Raw genomic sequence first — 6,255 nt, forward strand, 5'->3', positions numbered from 1 at the left:
TCTCCAGCTTTAGGGGCACTTTCCTGGGCAGGCAATGCCTTTCTTGTTCTCTGGGGAAGTCCCTCACACAGAACAAGTTTCAGTGGATCACTTCCTCATTCTGCTCCTCAGCCTCTGCTTGGCACAGGCTAGAAGTTGCCAGGAGCTGACAAGTGGGCAGTGGCCGTAGAGCCCTTGAACCAGAGCCAGCATGAACAGAGCTAGGGCACAGCTGTGGGGTCTGCTCCTTCTGTGCAGCTGTGATCATTCAAGGGACCAAGCAACCCCTGAGGAGCAGCTGAGTGTGATGTTCCCCCTGTTCTCCTCCTGGCTGCTTGGAGCATCCTGAAGCCCAGCAGGTGTTTTCTGTTCAGCTGTAGTAGCAAAGTGTACTAGATAAATATCTACGTACTCAGCAGGCTCAGGAGGGTTTGTGGGTGTCTCTGTTTAGGCTGGTCTGGACTTTGTCATGTTTTGCTGCCCTTCCCAGATGCTTTCTTCTGCACTTAATGAAGAAGGCTATGGCGTCACTTTTGGTTTTGTCTTTGGAAGAGTAAACAAAACAGAGACCAAAAGCCAGCTACTTAAAACATATTCCTCTGCTGTAACTGGGCAAAATCTCTCCTTCAGATACAGGCATCCACTGTTTGGATTGCTCATCCTCCTGGCAGGGGTTACAGCTTTGTCTGCCTCACTTGGTTCAAGCCTAACCTTGCTGATCTTTCTATTTTTGAAATGCTTGAAATTCTATTGCTTCCTGTCACGGATTCTGGTTCCAGCTGTTTCCCACATCTCCAGGAAATAATGAAAAAATAACTCATCAGTGGGTCAAGGTATGGTGCTGGACAAGAATGTGCTTGGTTTTGCCAGGGCTTGGTTTATCTGTCAGACACATTGCAGGCCTGGCATTGAGCTGAAAGGCAGGGGCAGAGGAATGTGCCTGGTCTCCAAGAGGGAGTAAGCTCGACCAAGAAATGCAGAGCTGGGTGACTTGCAATGGGAAATAAATTCTTCTGAGAAGGCCTGAGGTGTTGCAGGAGACTCCTACACCTGCAGGCTTTTCCTATAGCTCAGGATAACTCAAAGCAGCACACCCCAAACTCACTGCAGCTGTAGCACCTCCTTTTTTTCCCTTTTTTTTTTTTGACTTGTCCATCTTCCTGTGAGAACCAGCATCTTTCTTCACCTTTCTGCTTTCACAGGAAAAAACACAACAACTTACTTCCTGTAGGCTGAGTTGGGAGAGGTGGTGCTGTGATCACTGGGTGCTGGCTCTTCACCCCAGAGGGTTTGTCCTGCTGCCAGCAGCTGCATGTGGCTGCTCCTTGTCTTCTGTGAATGCTTGGTGAGCTTTGCCCTTGGAGTAAGCCTAAATTGCTGAGGATTTTCTGGAGATAAAGCTGAAATCAAAAGCTGAATATGGACACTTTATAAGGGTCAGAACCTGTTAGGAACTGGCTTGTTGAATCTGTTTTGAATGGAGGATTCACATTCATTTGCAAAAGACTGGAGCTAGACAGTGAAATGTCCTCTGACCCTCCAATTTTCCAGCCCTTAATAGAGTATTAAAGCCTTGTTGCAGCAGTTTGAGGGATTCGCAGCTAGATATGAACTGTTCTATAGAGGAAATATAATCATATTTATACTTCTCCCTTGTGCTTCCTCTGTTGACAAGCCCTTCATTCATTGGCACGACCATGACAAGCCTGCTTTTAGCACTGTTTCCAAACTTAGCCAATGTTTAGAACAGATTGTCAGAGAACAGCAACCTGGCAGTGCTAACAAGGTGAGCTCAGGGGTTGTTCTGGGCTCTCAGCCGTCTGCTGGGTCTCTGTCACCTCAGAAATAGCCTCTCCTCTCCCAGAGACCACAGAATGCTGCAGCCAAACTGCCTCACCCTGGGCTGCAAGAGAGAGACAAGCAGCAGCTCAGAGCTGGGTACCAAGACAGGTTGTTTGTATTGATCCTGCTGGCATGAAGAGTGTTTACTCCACACAAAGGCTTGCTGCAATGTGTTTCAACACAGAAAACCCTTTCCCCTTGCTTGGCAGAACTTTTCCTAGCCAATTAAAGGCTAGTTTGTTATCAAGGAGCTTTGTAAGGTGTTTCTCCAGTGAATCACAAAAGGTGCAGACTGCCAGGGTGTTTCTGCAGGTGTCAGAGGGGTGCAGCTGGACAGGTTTCCAAATGGGGCCCTGGGATGTCCCAGGCTGCAGCTGTCCCTGCTGTCTTTGGGGAACCACTCCTGGGTGCAGCTGAACATGGCCCAGGCCTCTCCTCGCCCACAGCCCTTCAGGACAGCTCTGTGGACTTGCTCAGGTAAAAACTCAGGGCTAGTTATCAATTAATGGAACCATTTTGTAACATCTGAGCCAGCCCAGGTTTGGATTTTGGCCAAGACTAAAGCCTTAGTCCTTATGTATTTTTGTTTTTCAGGCTTGAACTGGTTACAACTAACTCTCCTTCTCTGCACTTTCTAGCTTCTATGATTCTGTTATAGCCCAGCTTTAAGATGAACCATCCCAAGGTGCTGGAAGGCTACAAGCCAAGAGTGAGCCACAAAAAAAGAACCCCAGCTGCATCGTGCCTGGATGAGGAGCTGGAGGAAAGCTGCCCCTCAGGAAGCTGCCAAGATCTTTGGCCTGTCCAGGGAACCACTGCAGGCATGGAGAAGGAGGTGCTCACAGCAGCTCCTGCACAGGACACACAGGTGTCTGCTCACAGGAACCCTGTGCTTGCCAAGGTAACACAGCTAACCCCTAACACATGTCCCTGCATATGCAGACTCTGTACATCTCAACAAGCAGCTGCTCCCCCACTTCCCAGCTGTGCTGGAGAATGTCTGGAATGCCTCATCTCTGTCACCACCACCCAGCAGCCAGGCCCTGGCTGGCCTCCACCTTTGGCATCAGGGCTGGGCTTTCCCACATTCCCCCTGTGCAGCCTAGTGCAGTTCCTTGGGCTGGCCTCTCTCTCTGATATCCACAAGGACATTTCTGCAGGTGTCAGAGGGGCCCAGCCAGAAATGTCCCCAGACAGGGCCCTGGGATGGCCAAGGCTGCAGCCATCCCAGCTCCTCCCTGGGAACCCACTCCTGGTGCAGCCAGACGTGGCCCAGGCCTCTCCTTGCCCACAGCCCCCCAGGACAGCTCTGTGGGCACTGCTGGGCTCTGCACTCCCACCACACAGAGAAACAACAAGTTCTCTTCAGCAGTTTCTGCTTGGGCTGCTCCCCCTGCCAGGGCACCACTGAGATCAGTGGTGAGATCAGTGGCAACCATCACTGAGATGTCACCTGCCATGTCCCCACAGCACAAGCACCACAGTGACATGCCAGAACATTCCACTGGAACCCACAGTTAGCCATGGCCAGTTGGCTTTTGCCCACTGACTGGGAGAACGAGGTATGGCTGTGCAGGGCGATGGCCAATGAGGGAAGCTTCAGGCCACCTGTGAGAATAGAAAATTGAGCTGATTTCCCCAGAAACACCAGCTCTTTCTGTTCCAGGTGCACTGGGGCAGTGGGCTGACATGGCTGCTCCTGGCCTTCCAGGACAGGGGGGAATTGTGCCCTGTGACACTGCCATGCAAGCGATGGAGGATGAGCAGGACATCTGGAATGGCAGTGACACACACAAGACCAAAGGAGCTCCTGCAGTTTCCAGTGAGAGCACAGGCAAAGACAATCTATTCTTGCCTCTCTGCTTTCCAGAGAAACTTTGGAAAATGCTGGAAAGTGACCAGTTTCGGTCCGTTTGGTGGAGTGAAGGTGGAAAATGTGTGGCCATCAACAAGGATCTCTTTGAAGTGGAGGTGCTGGGCAGGGGAGTTTGCCGGCGGGTTTTTAACACGCAGCACATCAGGAGTGTCATTCGCCAGCTGAACCTCTATGGATTCACCAAAGTGCAGCGGGATTGCCAAAGATCTGCCTCCCTGCCTGAATTCCTATCAGAGGAAGCAGCAGCTTCTGCTCACAGCCAGGTACAGCAGCTGCTCTGCACAGCTACTAGTGCTTGTGATAATCTGGGGGGGAGAGGGACCTTCACAGCAAATAAGGCCTTGCCATAGAAGAGGTGGGGATGGGAGTGAGTAGTTTGGTTTTCATTCTTTTCTCAGCCTGTGCTCAGGCAGATTTGAGAGAGTCTTTCTGACTAGTAGAAATGCAAATAAGATACATTTCAGTGAGAGCTACTGAGTTTGAACCTGTTTAAGAGACAGACAGACTCAGTGTAATCTGGTTTCTCTGAATGTTTGTGCTTTGTGTCTTGCTGTATTAAATCTGTATTAAATCTTCCTGTGGCACCTGCCCAATGCCAAGCAGATGCATCCAAGGATCATGATATTTCCTGCCTACTCACATCTGCACTGAAGCTGCTGAGAAATAGTCATATTTAATTTTTGAAAGCAGCTGTTCTGCTTTGGACCCCAGGAGGGCAAAACCTCAGTTGTGATGGCTGAACACAATGGCCACATAATGCTTTAGCCTGAGCTTTAAGTTGCATATTTAAGTTCAAAGTCCTTTTCCTTAGCCATGCTCCTCTTTTGCAATTCAGAGTCCTAGTTCTTGTAGCTTGGGTTTTTCCAGTCTTGGAATAGTAGCAACTAACTCTTCTCCTTGTTTTAGATCCTCTACTACTATAACCCCAGCTTCAACAGAGCACATCCCTGGCTGCTGGGAACGTGCAAAAGGAGAGCTGCCCTCAAACAGAGAGCCCTGTGTGCAGCAGGCCTGGATGAGAGGCCCCTCCAAAAGCCCAGATGGTCAGTGTGGAGGGAGATGCAGGTGTCAGCTGAAGCCCATCCATCTCCACTGGCAGCTGCTCCCAGGCTTCTTGAGCCTCTTGGAGCACTGAATAGAAAGTCTGATAGCCATAACCTAAGAGTTGATAATAAACTGTCTGAACAGTAAACCTTTCTGGTTGTCCTGTCCTATTTGAACAGTGGAAAACTCTCTTATATCATTCTGTGTCTTTAATGTCCCACTTGTCCTTTAGTGGCCTCAGCAAGATCTGTCCCAGCACAAATGTGGCCATGTCCTGCTAGCACAAAGAGGTGCAGCAAAGGCTGAGCTCCTGTTGCACTGGACAGAAAGGAAGCCAGGACCTTCTTTCTCTCTCTGAGGATAAGATGTTGGAAGGGTAAATGATTCGTGCAAGGAAGCAATTGGTTTGGGTGGTGGGCAGTGAGCCCACCACTATCTAGTTCTGCCTGCTTCAACTGGCTTGGAAATACAAAGAGCCACTGTTCTCTCACACAGTTCAGTTCACAGCAGGAATGTCCAGCTTTAGTAATTATGGTCTGTTCAGAGGGGAAAGTGCTGCAGGGGAGATGCTCAGGTGGGTGCCATGGAGTTTATGCTCATTGGAACAAGGGCTGCTCTGACATTCTGCAAACAGGTGCATCCTTCCCTTCAGCAAGTAAAGGCAGCAAATGTAACAGATATTTGGGGTTGTTCTGTGGTCTGCTCTGGTCACACTTACCTGCCGTTCCTCTCTGCAATGTGCAGGAATGGTGTGTGGGAAGGAGAGAAGCCAGCTCTGGGTCTTCAGGAGGTGCAAGGCTCCTGAGAGCATAGAGCTTTATATGAAAGACTGGGCAGTTGTGTGCTTGCCTGTCCTGACCAAACTCTCCTGTCAGCAGGAGCTTCTCTAGGAAGGTTGATGTTGCCCTGCCCACTCTACTCTCAGCATGGCTGAGTCTTCATCCTTTTAGGTTTTCCCACTTTCCACGGACACTTGATACTCTTCAGCAGGATCTGACTGATACCCTCCTCTAATCTGCAGAGTGAGGTCCCAGATTTGTGAAATTCTGGGACAAAGAACTGTTCGATAAGATTAGAGGCTTAAAAGTCAAGGCCAAATGTGATCCAGCCCAGTGATCAGTGCTGTTTGGAAAGCAGCCCCATGGGGATGGGTGAATTCTGGAACATGCTTGCATGGCACTGGCCATACCAACCTGCTTTGTAGGTAGGTGGTGCTGGACATGCAGTGTTACCTGCCCTGGCCAGGCCAGCCCCAGGCTCTGTGTGGCAATGAACCCTGCTGGGTGTGGGTGCTGGACATGTGCCCCATGAGTGAGGAATTCCATGTCCCAAAGGTTTCAGCTTCACTCCTGTGAACTCAGCTAGGGTTTTCCTAGCAGTTTTTGTGCACTTTGGGCTCTGGGTTGACGCAATTGTGAGTTCAGCAAAGCCTGAACTCTGCTCACCCCTGCAGACACCAGCAGAGAAAGTTCAGGGACTGAAAGCAGCCACCTGCCCTTGGTCAGCAAGATCAG

The 6,255-nt window shown here is 50.1% G+C and overlaps 1 non-coding gene across 2 annotated transcripts; it reads left to right on the forward strand.

The window, feature by feature from the left end:
- The first annotated feature begins 1,136 nt into the window (after positions 1-1,136).
- Positions 1,137-3,832, forward strand: LOC102068981 (uncharacterized). Of its 2 annotated transcripts, none has more exons than XR_012582300.1 (3): positions 1,137-2,298; positions 2,460-2,722; positions 3,488-3,714. It is a non-coding gene; the product is annotated as an uncharacterized LOC102068981 (transcript). The 2 variants fall into 2 exon arrangements; XR_012582299.1 differs by having other exon boundaries at positions 1,138-2,298; positions 3,692-3,832.
- Positions 3,833-6,255: the final 2,423 nt, after the last annotated feature.

The sequence above is a fragment of the Zonotrichia albicollis genome, chromosome 12 (genome assembly GCF_047830755.1).
Source record: "Zonotrichia albicollis isolate bZonAlb1 chromosome 12, bZonAlb1.hap1, whole genome shotgun sequence".
Taxonomy (NCBI): Eukaryota; Metazoa; Chordata; class Aves; order Passeriformes; family Passerellidae; genus Zonotrichia; species Zonotrichia albicollis.